The sequence below is a fragment of the Physeter macrocephalus genome, chromosome 8 (assembly GCF_002837175.3).
Source record: "Physeter macrocephalus isolate SW-GA chromosome 8, ASM283717v5, whole genome shotgun sequence".
NCBI lineage: Eukaryota > Metazoa > Chordata > Mammalia > Artiodactyla > Physeteridae > Physeter > Physeter macrocephalus.
The window spans coordinates 48,365,082-48,391,369 of record NC_041221.1 but is presented as its reverse complement, the minus strand read 5'-3'; the positions used below and the strand labels follow the sequence as shown (position 1 = coordinate 48,391,369).

Below are 26,288 nucleotides of genomic sequence, written 5' to 3'. Positions count from 1 at the left end.
TGTTACAATACGTGGCGTGGATTCTGTCTCCTGACAAGATCCTGACTGACCTACCCCTTACCCCTTTATTTTAAAAGCAAATTCAGACATTATGCCATTTCATCTGTAAGTGCTTCAGAATATATGTTCAACTTACAGGCATTTAAGAAAATTATATAACCACCATGGCATTAACAAACAAAGTTAACAGTAATTCTTCAATTCCATTTAATAATTAGTGTGTATGCAAATTTCCTTGATCTTCCCAGGGACCTCAGAGATCTTCATAAGCATCATTCACAGATGCCCTTGGGGTGTAGGGAGGGAACAGGAACAAGGGACATGGAAGGATGGGAACTGCTCCAGGTGGGAATTCCTCAAGAACTAGAAACCCCCTGTCATTTTCACTTGTCTTAAGGCTAGAAAGGAGATAGAAAGGACTCCTGGGAGAAGACAGGAGCTTTAAGGGCAGACACAGGGTAGTGGGAGGCCCTGGGAGTCAAACAGCAGGATTCAGGTGTGTTGGCCAAATCATTAGCGATTGATTACCTTTGGACACTGTTTCCTCACCACAAGTCTGTGCCGGCAACACGAGCGAAAGAAGTATCTTCAGGTCACAAATTTACCAAGGAAAAAAAAACTGCAAAGGGGGTGTGAGGAGACGGAGAACAGGGGCATGCTCAGGGTTCAGCTGGATGCTTAGGTCAGTTCAGTCCACAGTGGGAATCTACTCCTGGCAGGGGCTGCTTTACTGGCTGTCCCTTTCCTCCTGACATAAATCTTCATTGCTTTCCCAGGAGAAGCATCGCCATGGCCAAATGGCCGTTTTCATAATGAAAGTTTCAGTGATTTATTTATCTTTCCAAGACTCTCCAAACATAAGAAGCTTAATTGAACTTGTCTGAACACTGTCAGTCACCCGTAGCCTTGAAGACCTCCTTATTCCATGTTCAGAACATAACTAAAATTAATGATACAATAAAGATGCCCAAACTCTGATCTCTGGTAAAGGCAAAGGGAAAATTAGTGAAAGATGATTGCACATTCCTCATTATATTTCAGTTCCAAGGAGGTGAGAGGGGACCCACAGAGAGGAAACACATGAGAGCAATGGCCATTTTCTTAGGGACACCCGTGACCCTCTTGAGCCTCCAGGCCAGCCCCACACCAGACTGGGAAAACTTGGGTTACAAAGAAATATTTGCTAATCATCAATGCTGAACCATTAACTACAGTACTATATTTGCATATTATCATGTTCTCAGCAAGTCAAATTAGCTGTTCCTTACACAGCTTGGTTAGAACAGCACTGAATATTTCTCTTGACCTTGAAGTCCCAGGCTATCCCAGAATGTGTTTCTTGGTTATTTTCCATGAACTGTGCAGGCTCAGTAACTGTGCAAAGCTCCAGCTTTTGAAGATCAAGCTGCAATGTGCTTCATCTCAATCGACAGAATTCACCCGAAGACCAGGAGAGAGAAAAACAAGGTTCTACTTTTGCTCTGCTGTTTCTAGTGAGATGAACTGGTTAAGTCAAACTCCATAGGATCTCAGTTTCCTCATCTGTTAAATGGAAATGCCTTGTTTTCCTTCCAGGGTTGTGCCAAGCATGAAATGAGAGAGTCCTTTAAAAAATAACTGTGTATGTATCGGGGAGGTCTCCTCCAAATTATTTAGCAACTCATGTGAGTCTTAAGATTGCTTCTCCTTAGGACCTTGGGAAATTCTTCAACCTAGCCTTGCTGCGACTTAGCCCAAGGAGAAACGAGATTATTAATTCCTTTTCCTCTCTCTCTCGGTAGACAGTTGTGGAAGAGAGATGTTAAATGGGAAGACTTTGTAAATTCTAGGTTTCTTTTGGAAATTGTCACCAGTTACAGCAGCTGAAAAGTCTGGTGTTTGTCAAAGGCACTATACACCTTACAAGTGAGCATCACACTTTAGCTCTACTCACCAGCCACCATCTGCTGAACTTGGTACCTTCTCAGCCTTCTGTGGGAGTTCTGTGAGGCACAACAGAAGCCAGCCTGAGTCTGTCTGCTGTGCTCTCACTAATCTATCTGCTGCTGTAGCATCTTTACAGCCCAAAGCCCTGCTGCATCACTGGAGCTGGGTTTCTGCATGCCCACCCTTCCTTCTCCCCACCTTGCTTCTCCATATTCAGCTCTCCTTGCTGAAAGAGTAAGTTAATGCAAACTGATGCATTTCACAGCTTAACTGGGTCTTGTTATTTGAATTGAATACTGATGATCCTCCAGAGCCTCTTCGTGTGGCATGTCCAGATCTCAAAGCCTGATGAAGCGTCACTTTGTGGACCTTCAGTTTGGCCGCATTTGTCGTTACATTATATCCATACTGTCTTTTAAAAAGCATTTTCACCATTTTGACTTGGCTTTTGATGGCCTTGATAATCAGGACATTATTGGCTGGTGTGTCCTCTCGAAGTAGAACTGAGTGACAGCTTTTATAAATGTACCATCAAAGGGCAGGGAAACAGCCAAAAGCTCCAGAAAGATTGCTCTGTTCCACTTTCTAAATCTCAAGCAAGTGCATCTAACTGGTGAAACTCTAGCTGCAAGGGAGATTTGGCAGATGGAGACTTTAGCTTTTCAGCCTTTCCAGATAGATCTGTCCTCAACTCTCTTGACATCTCAGCGGCATTTGACTCAGATGAATACACCTTTCTGGAAACCCCCTTCCCTTGTGTCTATGGTACAGAACTCTCCTGGGTTTCCACCTACCTTTCTGGACCTCTGTTCTCTATCTCTCCTGTGGTTGTTCATTCCCTACCCTTTTTTTAAAAAGCTTCAGTAGGTGTGGCATGTGGGCTCAGTAGTTGTGGCTCGCGGTCTCTAGAGCGCAGGCTCAGTAGTTGTGGCCCACGGGCTTAGTTGCTCCGCGGCATGTGGGATCTTCCCGGACCAGGGCTCGAACCTTTGTCCCCTGCATTGGCAGGAGGATTCTTAACCACTGCGCCACCAGGGAAGCCCCCTACCCTTTCCTTAAATGATGATATTCCTCATATTTATGCCCCAAACCCACTTTCTTTTCTCATCCTATATGCTTTTCTTTAAAGATACTCTCATTTGTGTCCATGTTTTCAGTCACCATCTATTTGCTGTTGACTCCCAAATTTATATCTCCAATTTATATCTTTCTTTTGAGTTTCAAACCTGAAAAGCCAACTCCCCACTAAAAGTGTGTGTCCCAAAGGCAAGGCGTATTCAACATGCCCAATAATGAATCCCTCCAATTTTCTCTCAAAATGTATCCCTTTATGTTTTCGTCATCCTTTCAGGAATCCAGCCAGAACCTTGTGCTGGATATCAAAGGATTGTGCTTTTTACCTGGTGGTTGGCTTCCAAGAGGAGGAAACAGAAACTGTCAGGCCAGTTAAGGGTTATATCTGTGACTGGTGCATCATAATTTCTGCGAAATTATATTGCTCAAACCAGTCATGAGGTTCACCCAGATTCAATAAAGTGGAGAAACTGGCTACCTCTTTATGGGGGCGTGTCAAGTTCACATTGCAAAAGAATGTGTGGAATGGGAGATATCATTGTGACCATCTTTTTTTTTTTTTTTTTTTGTGGTATGCGGGCCTCCCTCTGCTGTGGCCTCTCCCGTTGCGGAGCGCAGGCTCAGCGGCCATGGCCCACGGGCCCAGCCGCTCCGCGGCATTTGGGATCCTCCCAGACCGGGGCGCGAACCCGGTTCCCCTGCATCGGCAGGCGGACGCGCAACCACTGCGCCACCAGGGAAGCCCCTGTGACCATCTTCTGAAAGTGCAATTTGCAACAATGGCAAAATCAGAAATCAAATTCAGACTCAACAAACTGCAAAGCCAAAGAACTTAACTGTGAAGTTACATTGCTTCACATGTTCAGAAGAGCACTTCTTTCACTTCTGGAAAATAACTGAAAGAAAGGAATATTGGGGCTCTTCAATCATTAGTTAATTACTCGTTCATTTATTCTTCCAATATTGTTAAGTACTTACAACAAACTCAGGCATTGTTTGAGTGCGCACAGTAATGTATAGAATATACAAGTCCCTGGTCTCCTGGAGCCCAGAGTCTTTTCTTCCACGATTGCAAAAGTAGTTTCACTTTGAATCAATGGAATCAGAATCAATTGTTTTTAAGGGGCAGGAACAATCTAGTTTTGATCCTAAGCAATGTTGGAAGGAATCCCTACAGGGAAGTAGAGGCCAGCACAGAGTTTAAAATTGAAGCTTGATCCAGTCAAAGTTTACAGCATTGTACAATGTTTAGATCTCTTGGTATGGCGTGTATTCAGGGAGGACTGTACATTTTAAATATTTACAACTGATAAATATTTTTCATTATGTGGCAGTACTTGACACATAGCAGCTTGTAGGAAAAAATGCTTGAATTCAACATTCAAGTGAATAATTACACATCCTGTCTTAGGGTCAAACAGTGGTGATCTGGCTAAATGGCCAAGAGTTGGCAGGCCAATTGCCAAAATGATCAGTTGGATCACTGTGCAATCCAATTCCCTCATTAAGACAACTAAACAGTAACAATGAAATCAGATTGACTCTATGGAAATCTAATCAATTGCTCCACAATCAGATATAACAGCTCTCCAATCAAATTAATTTAATTTTATTTGGTTTAGTTAAGTGACATAGACACAGTCTTCACAGGTGCCTGTTCTCTCCTCATACACAGCATGACATAACATCAGCATTTGAAGGGGTCCCAAAGCTTCTGATTCTATGCTTCTCACATGGGACGAAAGTGAAGGCAGCACACAAAGTCACTAGATCGACGTGGTGTGTCTCTCTGGGGTGCTAAGGGTATCTGCAAATTTGGAGGGGGATATAGTTATATATTTAAATGAGTAAGATGCATCATGGAATATGTGTTAGTCAAGATAGATTCGATTATGCTCTGATAACAAAAAACTTCCAATCTTGGTGACTTAAAACAAAAAAGCTTATTTCTTATTCATGGGACACATCCATGAGGGTCAGCTAGGGCCTGTGTTTCACATTGTCTTCCTTATAGGATCTGGATTGAAGGAGCAGTCTCTCTGTAGAACTTTGCCTATTGTCTTAGTGGAAGAAATGACAACTACAGTAAATCATGGATTAGATCCTAATACATCCATCTGGAAGTGGCACCTGTCATGACCACACACACTTCATTGGCCGAAGCATGTCATAGAGACCCACCTATCTTCAAAGAGAGACAGGGAAGTGCAATCCTACTATGTGTCCAGAAGAACTAAAAATATTTTGTGAGCAGTATTAATATCTACCACAGAATGGGATGCAAATTTCTTTTTTTTAATTTATTTTTAATTTTTATTGGAGTATAGTTGATTTACAATGTTGTGTTAGTTTCAGGTGTACAGGAAAGTGAATCAGTTATACATATACATATATCTACTCTTCTTTAGATTCTTTTCCTAGATAGGCCATTACAGAATGTTGAGTAGAGTTCCCTGTGTGCTACAGTAGGTCCTTATTAGTTATCTATTTTGTATATATTAGTGTGTATATGTCAATCCCAATCTCCCAACTTACCCCTTCCCCTTTTCTCCCTGGTAACCATAAGTTTGTTTTCTACATCTGTGACTCTATTTCTGTTTTGTAAATAAGTTCATTTGTACCATCTTCTTAGATTCCACATATAAGCGATATCATATGATATTTGTCTTCAACATCACTAATTAGTAGAGAAATGCAAATCAAAATACAATGCGGTATCACTTCACAGCTGGCAGAATGGCCATCATCAAAAAATCTACAAACAATAAATGCTGGAGACGGTGTGGAGAAAAGGGAACCTCCTACACTGTTGGTGGGAATGTAAATTGGTACAGCTACAGTATGGAGGTTCCTTAAAAAACTGAAAATAGAGCTACCGTATGACCCAGAAATCCCACTCCTGGGCAAATATCCAGAGAAAACCATAATTCGAAGAGATACATGCACCCCAATGTTCATTGCAGCACTATTTACAATAGCCAGGACATGGAAGCAACCTAAATGTCCAGAGGAATGGATAAAGAAGACGTGGTACATATATACAATGGAATATTACTCAGCCGTAAAAAAGAATGAAATAATGCCATTTGAAGCAACATGGATGGACCTAGAGATTGTCATACTGAGTTAAGTATGCAAATTTCATAGAAACTTTAGGATGAAACAAGACTGTGAAGAAGTTTCTTGCAATCCATGTGCACCTACTCAATGTTGATTAAATAAAGGAAAATGATACATACTTGCCTAAAGTTGTTACTGAACCGGGCAAGTGAAGTGCTAAGAGGCCCAAGTTTGTAGCCAAGAAAGAGTTTATTCACAAGGCAGCCAAATGGAGGAGGCAAGAGAACAAGCCTCAGATCCGCCTCCCCAGATGTGAGGGGTTGAGATGTTTATGGGATAAAAGAAGCTGGGTGGTCTTAGGCATGAAGAAACGGGATTGGAAGTGGGGAAAAGGTGAGGTAATCAGTGTTCTGCACAGGAGTATCTGGGTTACATGCTTCTTCATGGGTTGCATGTTCAAAAATGGAGGTGCTTAGCATGATCTGAGGGTGAAGCTTCTGGCCCTCTGATGTCAAAAGGTCACTCATCGGACACCTGCACATCCCAGTTTAGGGGTCAGTGGTCCCAAACAATCTTGGCCCGCTTTAACTGGGCAGGAGCCAACTCCAGTTTCCTGAAAAACAGCTTAAGCCCCTGCCCAATCCCGCCTCCATTACTATAGGGACCCATACGATGAAGACATAATCTATAGGGGTGGTTAAGAAGTCTGGTGATATATTACCTAGGCTATGTGAAGCTTGGAGGGTATGCAATTAAAGAAAAAAAAAAAAGGAAAGTAGGCTTGATTAGCAAAGGCAGGTTACAAACAGAGGGGTTTTAATAAGCTCTTCCCTTGTCAGCTGTTCCCTTATCTGCTGTTCTGTAAGATACACTCAAGGACTTCTATTAAGGTGCCGGCTTCTATTAACCCTTTGGGGCATGGTTTCAAAGTGCTTCATTTTATCGTAAAATATATAAATGCATATTCATTTCCTTGTCTTTTGATGTCAGTGGATATCTCTGAAAATGGGTTTCTTGACTGAGATTCCTTATTGTCTAATATCCCTGAGAGCTTTCTCTATGTGAGAATCTAAAGCCACAGGCAAAGGCATCTGAGTGAATAGTCCTTCAAGATGCTGTACAATTCTTTTACCATTGTCTCTTTCACACATTATTTGGAAGCAACTTTCAAATGCAAGTACTTGCATTTAAAAAGTATTTCCAAATCTTTTAACTTACTTTTTCAGCATTCACTATTTATTTTAAAAGATTTCAAACGGACAGGAATCCACACTTGCATATCTACCACCAGTATAGTTTTCATAGAAACAACAGCTTTACTTCGTTTTACAATCATTTTCTATGCACTTAAATAATATTTAATTAAATTATGTAATTAGAGTAAGTACAAAAGGCACAAACAGGTTAGGGAATGATACAACTCAAGTGGAGGGAACAGAAATGCAAGAGCATAGCAGAGAGTATACCGGCCACTAGTCTCAGCCATTCCTGGGCGTAAGATAGTACATTTTCAATAACAAATGGAGAGCACCTGATGATAATCTGGTAAAGCGATTTGTTAAAAGAACTTGTACTAGACTTTGGTGGAAAAGTTTAGGAAAACTGTCCAATATCCTCATATTGCAATTAATGATCCTAAAGCCCAGAGCCTGTAGACTACTTAAATCAATTCATTCATTCACTCATTCATTAATTCATTCATAGGCAGTAGAGTGGATATGAACATGGATTCTGGTACCAGAGAGCCCAGATTTACTTCCCTTTTTCTCAGTTTCCCCAACTGTAAAATAAGGAGAATAGGACCCACCTCACAGGGTTGTTGTCGAGATTAAATGAGATAATGGATGCAAGTGCTATTTTTTTTTTTTTTTTTTTTTGGCTGCGTTGGGTCTTCGTTGTTGCGGGCAGGCTTTCTCTAGTTGTGGCGAGCGGGGGACTCTTCGTTGTGGTGCGCGGGCTTCTCATCGTGGTGGCTTCTCTTGCTGCGGAGCATGGGCTCTAGGCGCGCGGGCTTCAGCAGTTGTGGCACGTGGGCTTAGTTGCTCTCGGGTATGTGGGATCTTCCGGGACCAGGGATCGAACCCGTGTCCCCTGCAATGGCAGGCGGATTCTTAACAACTGCACCACCAGGGAAGTCCCTGTAAGTGCTATTTAAATGTTAACTTATGATAAATGTATTCATTGGATGAATATTTCCTGAGTAAATGCCACGTGCTCAGTGTTGGGCTAGTGATGGAGAGAGAATGGTAAACCATAGCACAGTCATGTCTTTTGTAAAGTTAATAATCTAATGTGAGGAGACAGATATTACATAAGTACTTTTTGAAGTTACATTCTGTGAGGAAGTACACGGTGGCAGGAATGAGCCTTTCCTCTCCATATCTTCAGAGATTAGTAGACTCTGGCACATACTAAGTTCAACAAAATATTTTTGGAGTTAATGAATAAATTAATAATGAATAAATAAATATATGACTTATCCAAAGAGCAATACTCATTTAGTGGATGAGGAAGTACTTAAACTAAACTCATCTAATTTCTAGTTTTTCTACTTCACTAAGATGCCTTCTTTAAACAGACTTTCTAAGATTTGAACTTAGATTACTAGAGTCAGAATTTTAATGTCTATATGATGGCTATCAGCACTATGTTTATAAATTTAGGAAAAATGCAAATAGAGTATCATTATACATCTGAACCATTATTTTTATGTGCTTAAAAATGAGTTTCTTTATAGGTAGAGTTTTAACTTTTTGAACTGTAGGAATCTTCTGACTAGCAAGGAACGTTACTGAACAATAAATAAATGCTGAAAAGTGAATTGTTTTGTTTTGCCCCCCAAACTTAACCAAGCAGACCCGTCGTTCAGCAGGTCTCTGAGGCCTTCTCTAACTTTGATGACAAACACATGCAAGAAAACGTGGGTCCTCTAGAACTCCTGGAGGAGAATGGGCAGGGAGGCACCATCTGGGGAGCTCATTTTTACCTGAGGGTTTACCCCCTGTAAACATGGCACAACATTTTAAAATGGTTTAGATAGAAATATTTTCACGATGCATTACATGTTTCCCTGACTCCTTAGATGGAATGTTCTGAAAATGCCGCATGTCCAGTTGTAGCATGGTTGGTTATAGCTAAAGAAATCTCTCCAATTGAATTTTGTAAAGAGGAGAGTGGGCAGCCCCACTGTTTCTGTTTGCACCTATTTCTCCCATCTTTTATAATTTCTCAGCTGTGTGAAATGGGACGTGACTGACAAGGGCCAAACATATCTCCTGATCTATCTGCATAATTAACCCATTGTCTGCTAAGTGTGAGTGCATTCGGGGACATCACAGGGCAGAATATTTAATATTTGCAATGTTTGACGTCTAGTTTTCTATAGGCATCCATTGATGTAGATGCCTGGCAGTGTTTAGCTGCTTGGTTATCGTACACAGTTAACAAAAATAATCAAGCCTTCCGAAGTCCATTTTCCTTGTCCCAGACTCCTCTCTTGTCCTCTGAAAGTCTGAACTCCATCTGCTGACTCCCTTCTCCACGTGTTCTCAGTGTTTCCCTCCCTCCGTTCCTCCTCTCTCCCCTCCAGCCTTCTCCCTCTCATGTTTCTTTCTTTCTCCTTCTCCCTTCCCCTTCGCCCTCTCTCCTTCCGCTCTTCATTCTCCTTTCCTCCATCTCGTCTTCCCTCTTTCTTCAGCCTTCCCTCCCTTCGTGAAATCTCACTCCTCTTATCACCAAACACCTACGTACATAGCTCTTAATCTGTATCTGCAGTTGCCCTCCAGGTTAAGTCACAGGGTTTCCCTGAAGTGTGTCTCCTAATGCCTGCCAGCTACTTAGGACTTCAGATCTGGAGATAGGGTGATGCATAGTTAAAGGAGAACTGGTAAGAAGAATCAAATACAAGCTGACGGTCAACACTTGACAGCTGGCAGAAGAGCTCTCTTAAAGAGAATGCAATAAACACCGTGCAGAAGCCCGGGGAGGTTGTACAGTTCGAAACTAACATCCTGAACTGTAGTGCAGACAGAAGGACAATAGGAGAAGCTCGATTTAAACACGGCAAAGTGAAAACAGCAACATTGGATCTGGGAAGAGTTGATGATAGCTAAACTGAGAATTAGAAAGTGGGTTCGAAACTTCCTGTGGGAGCACTGCGTTGGCCTGCCTTCCCACTCCGTGGACTCTGTGCCAGCAAACACATCTCCTTTTCATTTGTCAGCATTCTGTTTCTTGTTAGAGACTGGGATTCCTGGCAGTGGGGGAGACCAGTACTGCTTGACATGCAGGACCTGCGCTTCCGCGATGGTCTCTGCACACTTAGGTCCTCATGCTTTGGAGATGCTGCTGGTTGTCCCAGCCAACTGGGGCGGTAGCTGGGTGTGCTGCAGGGAGCACTGGCACCTGAGGACAAGCCCTCGCCTCTCCCCAGAGACACAGCTCCCTCCTGTTGCCTCAGTACCCTGCTCCCTCCTAGTATTCTTTTTCTTGGACTATTTCCCCACCCCGAGTTTGCCTGGGCTACCACCTCCCTTCACATAGCCAAACAGGTAGATGTTAGGGTTCTGAATCCTTTGCAGAGAAGGGGTGCTGAGGGACCAACTGGGAGGGGACACGAAGGAACATCCTGGGGTGCTGGAAATGTTCTCTATCTTGGTCTGAGTGATGGTTATATGAGTGTATGCATATGTCAACATTTACCCAGCTGTGCATTTAAGATTGTGCACTGCACTGTGTGTAAGTTATATCCTGAGAGAGAGAGAGAAAGAGAAGATCTAGAATCTGCGTTTGACTCCACTTAGGGTCGTATGACCTCTGGTTCTTGCCAAGCCTATAAATGGGGCTAAATAGAGTACTCGTGGCAGAGGGGATTGTGTGGGTGAAATGAAAAAACATTCAGCAGTGTGTAAAGTGCTTGGTACAGGATTAGTGCTTAATAATAGATTGCAAATATCATCATTATTGCTGGAGAAAATTACTCTTCCAACATGGTAATAAATGCAAATGTTTTGATTTAAAATCCCTCTTTGCATATTGAAGTATCTGGAGGCCATCTTTCAAGGCCTTAACTCAAAGGTGTGATTAATAGTGGAGATCTTAGGCACTGAAGCGGGCTAACAGAAGAAAATCATTGGGCAAGGGGCCCAGGACGGCTCTTTAAATTATAGCAGCCGGGCGGCCCCCGCCACCTGGCTGGCCTGTGCAGGCTGGCCTCACCTGTACATCACACCCATTACAGCCACGTGTCTTGAGTCCCAGAGGCAAATTTCGGATGCATTCATTTTTGGCCAATAAACTCCACACACATGCAAGATCTAAACTCTGGATGGACCTGGTTTAACACCAATGCTGAGAAACACAGCTGTGACTAACGGCATGATCTCAGCTCAGCAGTGGAAAATCAGAGCCTTCTTGATTCTTTTTCTGCCATCATTAAAATGTTTTATTCTGCTCAAGAAATGGATGAGACCCCGGTATTTATTGCCGACCTCTACTTTGCTTGTAACTACTTAGAAATCCATAGAACTACAGGATGTCTGAGCTCTACGAGGTCTTAAAGAATAGCTAAATGAGAACCCCTCACTTTATAGATGAAGTGGGAGGAAAAGTAACTCGCACGAGGTTCATTCATCTTCAGCAAGTACTTATTCAGCGATAGTGTGCCAGGGTTTGTGGTAGACCCTGGATTACATAACTTGGCATGGAAAATTCCTTCTAGCTCTCTTCCAGAGTTCTCCTAAGCCAGACTATGACTTGAGTTGGTACTGCCTGATACGCATTGATGTCTTCGATAGAACAGTAAATGTAGACAGTGTGCAATGACTGGAGTACTGAGTTCTATAGTCAAGGGGGAAGCAGGGGCTCTGTCAGCTGGCATTGCAAACCACGTGGACTTACGTACAGGTAAGACTCGAGGCCGGCGCCCTGAGCTGGGTGGAGAGATGCAATTTCCCCTGCAGCCTTCACCACTGCCTTCCCTGTATGCCCTTCTCATAATCTCTTCTGCTGCATGCGGATCTTTGGGACATCTCCTTTGTTTCCTCACTTCCTGATTTTGGGGCTACCCTACCTAGTCATTTCATTCTGAATTCAACCACCTACATGTGCTGCAAAGAGAAATGGAATACACAGGGGGCTGGCCCTGGTCCTCAAACCCCCTCAACCATGGGGCCTTGACTGCATGTGCTATGGGGCATTAAACCACCCTTTATCACCCTCCAAACAAGTAACCTCACCTAGTGACATGGACCAGGTACTTGGCACCAAAGAGCATTGAGACCTGTGGCAAATTGGAGAGAACACATCCTGCAAAAAGGGATAGTTGCTCCTCAGTCTGCTGGGTGTTTCCATGGAAATTACAGAGCTAGCACTGCCACATCTTCAGATTTTTCAAAAGAAGCCAGAAATTTCGCTTTTTTATGATGATGTTTTCCAGTTTTTTGATATCATTCTGTGGGTCAAATAAAAAAAAAAACATTTGTGGGCTCCTGGGCTGCTTTAAAACAACAACAACAGCAACTGATGCCCTAAAGGATGGTCCAGAGATATTCTTTCAAATTTAAGGTCAGCAGACATAGTGAATGAGGATGGGCAGAGGACGGTTGTTTTTTAAATTTATTTATTTATTTTATTTTTGGCTGTGTTGGGCCTTCATTGCTGCGTGCGGGCTTTCTCTAGTTGCGGCGAGTGGGGGCCACTCTGTTGCGGTGCGCGGGCTTCTCATTGCGGTGGCGTCTCTTTTTGCGGAGCACGGGCTCTAGGCGCGCAGGTTTCAGTAGTTGTGGAGCGTGGGCTCAGCAGTTGTGGCTCGCAGGCTCTAGAGCGCGGGCTCAGTAGTTGTGGCGCAGGGGCTTAGTTGCTCCGTGGCATGTGGGATCTTCCCGGTCCAGGGCTCGAACCAGTGTCCCCTGCATTGGCAGGCGGATTCTTAGCCACTGTGCCACCAGGGAAGCCCCCCAGAAGGAGGTTTGGATATGAGAGTCTGTTACTTCTTGGTTCAGGAAAGACTGTGCAGGTATTGTGAGAGGGAGCTGCGATCACGAGGAAGCTGAATTCCAGCCACATACTCGCCTCTCCCTCTGAGAAAGTCATTTCAGCAATCTGAGCCTCCTTCTTTCCGCTGGTAATATGGGCTCATGCCATCTTCTCAGGGATTTGTCATTCAATCAGGAGACTTTGTGCTGTTGAGGTAGTCCATCCACTCATTCATTCATCTGAATATTTATTAAGAACCTACCACTTATAGGTGGAATCTAAAATACGATACAAATCAACATATCTATGAAACAAAAACAGACTCACAGATATAGAGAACAGACTTGTGGTTGCCAAGGAGGAGAGCGAGTAGGGGAGGGAAGGACTGGGTGTTTGGGATTAGCAGATGCAAACTATTATATATAGGATGGGTAAACAACAAAGTCCTGCTGTATAGCACAGGGAACAATATTCAATATACTGTGATAAACCATAATGGAAAAGGATATATACATATATATATATATATGTAACTGAGTCACTTTGCTGTATAGAAGAAATTAACACAACATTGTAAATAAACTATACTTCAATAAAATTTAAAAAAAAAAGAACCTACCAGGCAGCAGACATGGTGTAAGTACTTACAACCGGTAATAAGCAGAACAAACACAGTCCCTGGCCTCAAAGAGCACACAGTTGAAAGGGAAGGACAGACAACTTCGGAAGCAGTAACAGTGCAGTGTGACAAATGCTGTGATGGGGTGGAGGGCGCTATGGAAACACCCCAAGATCCAACCTCATCTTCCTCGCCTCTTCCCCAGCTTCCTAGGTACCCATCACCGGTCTTCAAGCTGCTTCCTGAACACACCAGCCTTTTCATGCCAACCTCTTTTCTGTCTTAACATCTTGGTCCTTGCTGTTCACTCTGCCTGGAATTATCTTTCCCCAGATATTTGCAGAGCTGCTCCCTTATTTCACTCATACCTGTTCTCAGAGAGATGTCCTCTACTCAGTGATGTCCTCCAATTGTCCTATCTAAAATAGCAGTCCCACATGTTCTGCTCTAGTTTTTTATAGCACTGGCTACCACCTGATGTTCTAGTATATGTCTGTTTTGTTGTTGTTACTGTTCATTTTCCGTCAGCTTCATGGGAGTCTGGACTTGTATCTCTTTCATCCACTGCTATCTCCCCTGTGCCTGGAACAGATCTTAGACCCTGGTTGTTATTCATGAAACCTCTGTTGAGTAAGTGAATGAGGGAAATACATGGGGGATCCTAATTGAGGTTCAAGGAAAGCTTCCTGTCAGAGGTGATGTTTAAGCCAGTGAGTCTGTCAGATTAAAAAGTTGTTCAGATGCAGATGTAGAGAACAAACATTTGGACACCACGGGGGGAAGTGGGGGATGGGATGAATTGGGAGATTGGAATTGACATGTATACACCACCATGTGTAAAATAGCTAGCTAGTGGGACCCTGCTGTATAGTGCAGGGAGCTCAGCTCAGTGCTCTGTGGTGATCTAGATGGGGGCATAGGGGTGGGAGGGAGGTCCAAGAGGGAGGGGATATATGTATACATATAGCTGATTCACTTCGTTGTACAACAGAAACTAACACTACATTGTAAAGCAACTATACCCCAATTTAAAAAAAAATGATCTGAACTACAGAAAGAGAAATGTTGTTCAGGTAAAGAAGGGAGGTAGATGCACTAGTATCTTCGGCAGAAGACTCAGTATGTGGGAAGTCCCAGAGATTAGTAAGAGTTTGTCACAACAGTGAAAGAAGTTGAGTGTGATTGGATGATAAAGCGTGGAAAGGGTGGGGGAGTGGAGAGAGCTGAGAATGGAGAGACAGGTAGGAGGCAGGTGTGGAGGGCTCTGAAGACCTAATGTGGAGTCTGGACTTTATCCTACCAACATAGGGATGCAAAAGTGGTATAGCCACTTTGGAAAACTGTTTTGCAGTTACTTATGAAGTTAAAAATACATTTACTATATAATCCAGAGATACCACTCCTAGGTGTTTACCCAAGTGAAGTGAAAACTTACTTTCACACAAAAGACGCTCCGTGAGTTTTTATAACAGCCTTATTCTTAATTACCAAAAAGAACTGTTCTATATTTTGAATGCTGTGACGGTTACACCACTGTGTGTTTGTGAAAATCTGCATAATCATATACTCAAAAGAGTGATTTTTACTTCATGGAAATTACTCTTTGATTAAAAGAACTATGGGAGAGTTCTCAGCGGGAGAGTAACACTGTCAGATTTGTGTTTCCAAAGGATTACTCTGCCTAGGGGACAGCAAGAATGGAAATGGAGCCCCAGTGAGGGGTCAATAACAGTGGACCAGTTAACAGATGACTGCAGCTTGGACAAAGTGGGAATGGAAAAAAAGCAGAGGATTGAGACATATTTAGAAAGCAGAATCAGCAAGACTTGCTGATTAGCTTAGGGGAATGAGACAGAGGGAGAAGTCAAGAATGATGCTAAGGAATTTGGATTGGGGGCAACCGGGTAGATAGTGGTGCCACTTGCCATATACGCGTAGGACATGCAGGAAGAGGAGCAGGCCTTGGGGAGCACATGGGGTGAGGATAACATGAGACGACGGTGGTACACATCAGGAGTGTGATTAAGGTTTTCCTCCGTTTGATTGGTTCTGTTGTATTTTAGCAAGGTAGCACACACCTGAGTGCTTACGTCTAGGGGCCTCTGTGCAGCCATAATCAAAATTCCACCTGTCTTAGAAGTTACCATTGAGACGTTCTGTTCTGTAGCATCAGAACACTTTCCGCTTCCAATCTTAGTGCTGCCATCGGGCTGATTAAGCCATGGAGAATACTCAATTTTTGTAGGTACAGCCGTATCCCTAAGAGAGTTATTAAGTCAGATGGTGGACCGTTCCCCATGCTGACTACTATTTTCAAGGCAATTTTGAGATATAGCAACAAAATAAAAAGGTTTCAAAGAAAAGTCAATATAAATGCCCTGACAAAGAGAGCTCTCTTCCTCCCAGAGCCTTTAGCACCTGCACATGGATGTGCCTTGGATGGTTTTGACTGTACAGAGGAACAGCGATCTTGCATGTCCTGCTCTGCTTTGTCAGCTCCTTCTATTCTCGGGCCCAGATAAAGCTGGAGTGTGATCTCCAGCCAAGCCACCTTCTACTATTTTCACGTGACCCCAAATCTGTGTGGCCTGGCCTGGCAGGGAGAAACTCTAACTGAATGAGCGAGGCTCATGGCCTGGACAGTGTAGGTTTCTTTCAGAACAGTCAGAATTCTCAACCAATGTTTTAAGATTGATCCTGAAAATATTCTTATGAAGTTAATTGGAAACTCTTGCCTCTCTATATATAAATAGGGAGGCTGAAATGAAGAGACATTCATTCTAGACAAATCAGCCTCGATTCTAAATAAGGATAATGGCAAAGTATTCATTTCTTCATTTTCCCTAAAACACCTTACTCTCACCTTAGAGGCATGTTGCAAGTTTATGGGCTTTCTAAATGTCACATTCAATGAAATTGCTTTTTAATGGTTACCTCTTGGTGGGTGGGATTATGGCGTGGGTTTGATGGTCTTTATAATTGTCTGATTTCTGGGTTTTTTATAATCAGCATGTATTACCTTTATGACTGGGAAGAAAATGAAAGAAACTTCCTAAAAAACCAGTATGCACAGTATGAAACCATTTTTAAAAGAAAATGGACATATGAGATGGCACAACCAAATGTTAATAGCAGTCATCATGTCTGACTGGGAATATGGGTGATTTTTCTTTGCTTCCTGGTACTTCCTAGTGTTTTTCCAATTTTTTTTTTTTTGATGAATACAGATTACTTCTGGAATCAGAAAAAAAATCCTTTCAAAAATTCTGTGTAGCATTCCTCTCCTCAATTAAGGCAGTAGAATTCTGAGGGTGAGGAAACTGGCTTTCAGTCGTGACCCTGAAAGTAATCAGCTGTGTGACTGGAGGAAAGTCACATCCAGTGGAGCAGTCCATGGCTTAAAAGAGGGATCGTAATATTAGTGCCATCTACCCCCTAGGGGTGTCAGGTCCCAACAAGCTAACGCACGTGAGATGCCTGGAAGGAAGATACTGAGCTGGATGCCACAGCTAGAACTGCTGCTCCATAAATATTCTGTTCAGTATTGTTCAGGGAACATGTTGTAATTTGAAGGCACCTTATTTTTATTTTGAGGTAAGAGACTAAATCACAGTTATTAAGCCAATCTCCTGTACTTGGGCACTTCTTGTGCCGACTGATGTCTTGTGAGAGCGGAAGGGGGGAAAGTTTGTCCCTATATGCCTTGGCCTCCTGCCACCATCCAGGCTCAGGCCAAGGGATCTGGCCCCAGGAGACGGAGAGCCGGCAGGGGTACAGGGGGCTGGGGCACTGCCAGCTCTGGAATGGGCTGCTCCCCTTGGTTTGGACAGGGATTCTGGGAAATCTGCAGCTGCTGCCCCTTGGAGTCTTAGTTACTGAGCCTGAATCTTCCACAAAGATAGACGATCAGACCCTCTGACCAGTGAAGCACGATTCTTGGCTGCACATTGACAGAAAATCTATGGCTCCATAAGGGAACTAAAGCCATTGTTCTCTTCCAGTTAAAAGTCATGTAATTATCAGTGTTCAGTCATATAGTTTTATGGCTGTGATGATTCACACAGAGTCTCTGTAAGAAGGAAAAAAGATGACATGGAAAGAACAGCTTGTAGATCAACCTGTTCAAGTAGGAGAGATTATCTATCTATCTGTCAGTCTCTCTGTAATGTGTGTGAGAGATTTATATTTCTTTGTATTTCTTTGAATTTGAAGTTTCACTAGGCATTTCATAATATATTCCCATGATACTTCTCTTCCTCTCCCTCCCCAGGCGTGGAAACAGAATTTATTTATTCTAGGAATTCATGTTAATTCAAGTTCTTCTGTCGCTCGGCACCAGTGGAGGGGGTGGGGACTGCTTTCAGAAGCTCATATTCCGATCACACTTTTGCTAAGTCCTCTTTATCGTCACGATTGGTATATTGGTAGAACTAAGGATCCTTGAATTGCTTTTTCTCTATTATACCTGCTTTATTTTTCCATATGCCTAAAAGAAAGAAAAGTTTTCCCCCCACTTTTCAAGCAATGTTAGGAGTCATCCTGTGGTTAGAAAAAACAGCAAGCAAAGCTTAAGATTATGAATATTAAAACCGGATGTTGGAAGACATCTTGAGGCAATTTGCTTACTCCCAGTGTGACTAAAGTGCCTTTAAGCTGCTTACAGAGGTGGTCAGCTCTCTTACTTCTGCAGCAGGATATGAAATAAGATGGGCCCTATTGCTCAAGCTCCAAAGCTGAGGGCAGTGGGTGCTAGACCATCAGCAGGACTTGCTATGAGGTTGGAACCAACTTTGCAACCCATAGTGCATCACTACCTTCCCCTGCCCATATAAAAGGCAACAACAACGCTGAAAGAAGGTTAGTGAGAGAGAATTTCTCTGAGCCCAGAATATTTCCTCCCCTTCCCCTACTCAAATCAAATGTGTGATGGGAGTGAGGAAGGATAGAGGATACTGGGGTTTGGGCCAAGAGGAGAGAATAAATCTTGCCCATTTACCCCTGAGCTAGTTGCTTGCATTACTATAGAAACCAAAGGCTGCCGTGGATTTAAAAAGAAATTTTTAAAAATGCCTATTTATTTATTTGGTTGCACCAGGTCTTAGTTACAGCAGGCGGGCTCCCTAGTTGCGGCTCCCGAGCTCCTTAGGTGCGGCTCACCAGCTCCTTAGGTGTGGCACGCAGGCTCCTTACTTGTGGCATGTGAACTCTTAGTTGTAGCAGGCATGTGGGATTTAGTTCCCTGACCAGGGATCGAACCTAGGCCCCCTGTATTGGGAGCACTGCACCACCAGGGAAGTCCCTAAAAAGAATTTTGAGAAAAGTTTAACAAGTATTCTCCAGAGTTGACAGGTCACAGGGCCTACAAAATTCCAAAGGGGAAAGATTGATGGAACTGTCCCCAGTGGTTGGGAGAAGAGAGAGGGCTGGTGGGACAGTAGATAACACTGCCTTCTAGGGTGGGCAAGGGTAGGCATCATCCTGTCATCTGTGGGTCGGGGGGGCCACCTTAGGTAGAAGCCAGGCTCTGTTTGCCTTGAAAGCACCCCACCCAAAGGGTCTGTCCACAGGGACTAGACAGCCCAGCAGAAAGAGACTGAAGGGTCAACTGTCATGTAGGAGCTGAGGGGGTCATGAGTGGTCAGCCAGGAGACATTAAGCTCCTCAGGGAGATGTGCCCAGCAAGGAGGTCTCCAAAGAACAAGCAAAAAGGAAGGATGAAAGAAAAAGCCAAGATTTGCCATGTAGAGGGCACACAACCGTGGTGCTACAGTGCTGGTCAGCAAGGCTCTGCCCCTGTCCTTCTCCCCGCCTCCCCTTACCCTGGCTCTGAAGGAGTTAGTAGCAGCAGCATAAGCTGGGGAGAGGGTGTTACAGGGTGAATAAGGAACCAATCAATACCCTCCTCCCTTCCTTAATTCAAGCATTTGAGCCCGGGGCAGGCCTGCAGTAGGGCAGGAGGGAGGCTTCGAAATGCATGAGATTGAAGTTTTGGGTTAGACAAACTGGACTGCTTACCTGAGAATGAGACATCCTTGAAACGTGACTGACTGGAAAAGACAAGGGGTCAACTTGAGTTCCCACCAAGGTGTGAGAAAAAGGGACCCAACCGACAGAGAAGGTTAGCAGTCAGTGGGTGGGAGAAAAACGAATTTGTTCCATGAGGGTTCAGCCCCTTAATATTTCAGTTATCTGAGCAAGGATTCCACAAAGAGGCATCTCTGCACACCGTGGATTTGTGAACACTTTGGAGACACGCAGTCTCAGTACTTGACTTATAAAAATATTGCTGTCCTTTCTTCAGCACCCACCTTGGCAAACCTCTGTCTTTGATCAGCTGATCTAGTCTAGTTCTGGATTTGAAGAGCTTCTCTCTTCCACTTACTCTGAAAAGACTTTCCTATTAAGAGCTGTGTAGGTAGTCCAGAATGTATAACTGAAACCTCGAAAGGCAAGTTTTCTGTTCAAGTATAATATCGAGTATGTTTAAAGCACAACTGGGAAGGCTTTCTCTGAAAGGAAGATTCCATTTTTAATAGAATCCTAGTATTTGGTAAATAAGTGCACAGTGATTAAGACACCAAACTCAGAGCCTGGTTGTGTCTCTTCCTAATTGTGTGACCTTGAGCAGACTACATAACCTCTCTATTCTTCAATTTTCTCCTTTTATAAATGGAGATGGTAATAGGTACCTATCTCATAGAGTTTTAAAGATTTAGTGGATTACAACGTGTAAAGTGCTTAGAACAGGGTCTGGTACCATGGTAAGCACTTCAGAATGCTAATCATTGTTGCAGACTGTGTCAGAGCCCAAGTCATATCTTCTTCTTTTTGTTTTGAATTATTGAATTTTATTTTATTAATTTTTTATACAGCAGGTTCTTATTAGTTATCTATATTATACATATTAGTGTGTATATGTCAATCCCAATCTCCCCCGAGTCCTATCATCTTCTTGGCACTCCAGAATTGCCTGTGCTAGTTCCCACGCACACCCATAGCTTCCTGTCCCTTTCTTCTCTTCCTGAGGGTGTTCTTTGGCAGCACGGGTGAGCTCAGCCCGAGTGCACGGCGGGTCAGAAGTGCCAGGAGTTAACACCCCAAGAGGGACCCCTCATCAATGAGTGCTGGGGTTGGAGGATCAATACCCCAGCTCCCTTGTGCCTCAGTGAGTGGTTTCTGAGGCATGTTCCACACAAGCTCTCAGAGGATCCCCAGTGGGATGGAGCCCCAGTCATCCACAGCAGTAACTCATCCATTAATGCATCGTGTATTGGCTTGCCTCTCTTCTCCCTCACTTCCCCCCTCCTCTTTCGTGGTTCCTAAGATCACCTCCCAAATAAATGACTTAAACACAAATCCTTAGCTTAGTGGGGAGCATTGGGGAAACCAAAACTAAGACAGCTCTCTTATATGTAAGTCTTCAGATGCTTAAAATTCTATCATATATTTTTCATATCACCCACAACCCATGGGAATCGCAGAGCTCACAATAGGATTTCCAGTACTTGTTGATTTTTAATTTTAGATCATCTCCATTTTTCAGTATCTCTCCCTGAATCCCCATGAGCTGCAAATTAGAACTGTACCCCCAGAATTTCAGATGGATGGATAGTTATCCTTTTCTTAAATGGCTTCACTCAGAGGGCTCTGGTTTTGCTCACTTCTGTGCTCTCAGAGCCAAACACAGTGTCTGGCGTTACAGTACTCAATAAAACTCTACTGCTTCACCGACCAAAACTCTATCCTTCATGTTAAATCTAACTTGCTGCAAATTAAACCCCAAATAATCAGAAAGTTTCGGAAAACTGATTCTATATAGTAAGCATCAATAGAACAGCCTAATAATTGTGTGGAGATGGTCGAGACTTGCACTGTTTTGTACAGTAGCCACTGGCCATGTCTGGCTACTTGAGCATATGACATGCAGCCAGTCTGAATTGAAATGTGCTCTCAGTGTAACGTGCACACCAGAATTTGAAGATTTAGTACAAAAGAAGAAGAAGAAGAAGAAAGAAATGTGAGACATCTCATTACTAATTTTTTTATAAACTACATGTTGAAATATTTTGGATATATTCCTAAATGTAATATACGACTAAAGTTAAATATATTACTAAAATAAATTTCATCTTTTTACTCTTTTTAACATAGCTGCTAGAAAATTTATTTATTTTATTTTTATTTTTTTTTGCGGTACGTGGGCCTCTCACTGTTGTGGCCTCTCCCGTTGCGGAGCACAGGCTCCGGACGCACAGGCTCAGCGGCCATGGCTCACGGGCCCAGCCGCTCTGCGGCATGTGGGATCTTCCCGGACCGGGGCACGAACCCGTGTCCCCTGCATCGGCCGGCGGACTCTCAACCACTGCGCCACCAGAGAAGCCCTGCTAGAAAATTTAAATCACGCATGTGGCTTATATTTTTATTGGGCAGTGCTGGTCTAGAGAGTTCTCACACCCATCCTTAGCTATGATGGCTCTTTCTCAACTGTCTCTCATGGGTGGTAATTTTCCTATTCAACCTCTAACTGAACATTTTGGGGGTAATTGTCCTGTGCCAGAGACTGGATACATGAAGGCTCCACATCACTTGCTACTTGAGACTGGGGTGAGGTAACAAGAAAGGAGGAAGATCTGACCCAGCCAGAGTCTGGGTCCCACCTGTTAACCTGATACATGCTCTTCTTGGTTCCCAGAGTGGGAGTAAAGTAGTTAAAGCTGTAACATGTCAGTAACAAATAATCAGAATCCAATGCCAGTGTTTTTACTAGTATGTCTCTGCTTTCATTTGGTTGCTTGGTTTCTTGGTCTATGATGTACCGGAGTAGTGTAATTTCCTCCTGACTCGGTTGAATAACCTGAGAATTTAGAATCCAGAGATGTATGCTTGAATGGAGGATATGCGTTTTCTAGTCATTGAGTGAGTCACTTAACCTTTTAAGTATCAGTTTCCAACCCTGTGAAATGAGCACAGTGATAGCTGACCATGTATCCCACAGAACTGCTATGACGAGCAAATCAGAGAGTGGGCAGGTTGGATTTACATGGACCAGACTCTGGGATGAGTTCCTGAAATGACCCCAATTTAGGGAGATGCAGAGGCTTTGACTTTGACTAAAACGTCCCAGAGGGCATCCAGTGGCTGATAAACTCTTCTTCTTCCCTTCATTGACTATCTCAATATACAGTCTGGGAGAATATAGATCAAAATACCTGTTTGTGGTAAATTAACTTAAATAAGTGTCTATATGACGTATTGGTTAGTATGATAATTATCCCTAGGGCTTTGTTTGTTTTTATAGCTATGCACAGAATTTCATTCTTGAGAACCCCAAGGAACAAAAGATTACTGGCATCCTCTCCAGAAACAAAGACCAGCTGCATTTATTTGGGACATTTCCCAGGCTGCTCCTTTCTCCATGTGTGAAGGATGCTGTTGATCTGTCATACCAACATTGAAGAGGGAGATTGAGCTCTCACCAGTGTCCTTCAGCCGCACTCACCCAGCTGCTGGGTGTGCCATATGGATACTCTGCTGTGTCTTATAACCCCATGGCGGTGGCCTTAGGCAAAGGGAGCTCTACCAACACTGGCCTTTCCCTTAAAGTACACAGTGGTGACCATGGAGCCCCAGTGGAGGAAAGTCCTGGAATGTCCCTGCTTCTACCAGGCTGATCTCATCCTGACAGTTGCTGCCATATATAGAAGGATCAGACTGACAAGGCGGGAAGAGTCTTGAGAGAGTTGAATGCGCCTCAACTCTGGCTGCCCATTAAAATCTCCTGAGGAGAGTTTGAAAATACTCAATGCCTAGTCAGCCTTGATGCTGATATTCTGATTTAACTGAATTGCAGCAGGGTCCTGGCATTTGGTGCTTTTTAAAAGCTCTTCAGGGTTGAGAACCACTGGACGGAAATCAGGACTAGAACCGCTGTCTCTCAATATCTCATCCAGACAGTTGGAGAGAATATGGCTTCAGACTCAGACATCTTTGAAGTTTGGATTCTGCCTCACTTACTCATTAACTGAGCGCTTGGACAAACTATTCCCATTGTCTTGCTTATAAAACAGGAAACATAACACTAATGTCAGAGCATTTTGGGAGAAAACTAAGTGTAAAGACTTATGTCTGTTTTCACAGATAAGTTAACTGTATGCTCAGGATCTCACAGACCACAGCAGAGCCAGGGGTTGAACTCAAATCTTGCTGACTCCAGAGTTCATTATCTGAATCGATGCACTACAGTGTTTCCCTAGACTGTGCTAGATGTTGTATCCCTAGCCCCTAGCATGATGCCTGCCACCTGGAAGGTATTCAATGAATGAATAAGAATGAAAAGATGTAAATGAATGAGTAAATGATGAATGAATGAAGTACCTAGCTCATAGTAAACAATCAATTAATATTAGTACTTTTCTCTGTTGATCAGACCTCTCTGCTATCTTCAACGGAAGCAACATGCAATAAACAAAATTATAATGTGCCTTATATTATTGCCATAGGAAAATGAAAGGGGATTAACAAGAGATCAACCCCATTCTTTCATGTACTATTAGGCAGGATATGATTTTAACTCAGAGCATGTTGATAGTTCCAGATCAGAAAAACAAATATCAATTCATGCCAGTTTTAGACTCCTCTCATTCTTCCAAATTATTATTTGGACATTAGCTGTCAACATATTTTATATATTTCCTACATGTATTCTGAACGCAGCTGTGCTAAAACTGAGGGCTTATTTCACCACACGAGAGCACCTTGGAATGGTCAGAAATGCACGATATGTGGAGTCAGCCAGCCTGAGTTCGGGCTTTGGTCATTCATTTACCAGCTGTGAAGCTTTAAGCCCAAGCATCTCAAATAAAGTATTCATGCCCTAGAGGTTTGGGACATTATGCTGTTAAGGTCTCAGAGATGCAAGATAAACACAATGCATTCATTCATTCATTTAAGCAAATATTTGCTGAATGCCAGCCATTGAATTATAAGTGAAATGAACAAGATAGATAAAGTCACTGTTCTCATGGAGCCTGAGATTCTTCAAAGAGAGACATATAATAAATAAGACAATTTCAAACACAGATTAATGCTATCTTTAAAAAAAAAGATAACATGAAGTTATTTTTAAAAGGCTTGGTAGCAAGTTTATTTTAAGAGGGCTGGTAATGGATTATTATTGGTTGTCTACCCAGAGTCCACTTTCCCCTTTCTAATGGTATGCCGTTTTCAATTTGATGTCTACTGTTGCCGCATACCACCCATGGGATGGGTACTGATTGACTCAGCCAAACATATTCAACTCCCTGTTGGTTTAGGGGAGTTACCTAAGCTAAACAGTCCAGTCGGGTAAATCTTGGGACTCTGGCATGCAATCCTGAGCATTAATTTTTGTGCTTTTCCTCTCAGAATCAGAGGATGAAGAGATAAAGACAGGGACTTTTGGAGCCATTTTGCCACTAAAATGGAAGGAGCTTAAGAATGGAGCCGACAAGAAGAGAAGGTGCAGTGAGTGGATCCCACTGGGAGGTAAGCTGACTCTGAGGCTTGCCTTATCTCTGAACTTCAGGTGATAAAAGTGAATAAATTCTTTTACTGTATTGCTTAAGCTAATTTGAACCAACTTCTCTGTTTCTTGCACCAGAGAATTCATAAAGGATACAAAGTTTGGTTCCAGGAGTAGGGTGCAGTAAACACAAACCTAAAATGTGGACTTGTCTGAGCAGAGGTGATGATGTGAAGAGCAGTGGCCTGCTGAGACTCAGGCCTGTGCCTGTAAGGCACATCAGGAAAAATGGTAGGAAAAATCTAAGACCTGGGATTACAGTAAGGTCCTACAATAAAGCAACAATTTTTTTTTTTAACATCTTTACTGGAGTATAATTGCTTTACAGTGGTGTGTTAGTTTCTGCTGCATAACAAAGTGAATCAGCTATATGTATACATATATTCCCATATCCCCTCCCTCTCGCATCTCCCTCCCACCCTCCCTATCCCACCCCTCTAGGTGGTCACAAAGCACCGAGCTGATCTCCCTGTGCTATGCGGCTGCTTCCCACTAGCTATCTATTTTACATTTGGTAGTGTATATATGTCCATGCCACTCTCTCACTTCGTCCCATCTTACACTTCCCCCTCCCTGTGTCCTCAAGTCCATTCTCTACGTCTGCATCTTTATTCCTGTCCTGCCCCTAGGTTCGTCAGTACTATTTTTTTTTTTTTTAGATTCCATACATATATGTTAGCATACGATATTTGCTTTCTTCTTTCTGACTTACTTCACTTTGTATGACAGACTCAGGTCCATCCACCTCACTACAAATAACTCAATTTCGTTTCTTTTCTTTTTTTTTTTAACATCTTTATTGGAGTATAATTGCTTTACAATGGTGTGTTAGTTTCTGCTTTATAACAAAGTGAATTAGTTATACATATACATATGTATATCCATCCACCTCACTACAAATAACTCAGTTTCGTTCCTTTTTGTGGCTGAGTAATATTGCATTTTATATATGTGCCACATCTTCTTTATCCATTCATCTGTTGATGGACACTTAGGTTGCTTCCATGTCCTGGCTGTTGTAAATAGTTAAAGCAACAATCTTAAGATGAAGTGACCTGTCTGAGAGCAGAAGAA

At 42.9% G+C, this 26,288-nt stretch overlaps 1 long non-coding RNA gene across 1 annotated transcript in view; it reads left to right on the top strand.

Moving 5' to 3' along the window:
* Positions 1-25,149, top strand: part of LOC114486707 (uncharacterized) — a 96,728-nt gene extending 71,579 nt beyond the window's left edge. The window contains exon 3 of the long non-coding RNA XR_003680895.1: positions 25,058-25,149. This is a non-coding gene — a long non-coding RNA (uncharacterized lncRNA). The remainder of the gene's footprint in view (positions 1-25,057) is intronic.
* The last annotated feature ends 1,139 nt before the right edge of the window (positions 25,150-26,288 follow it).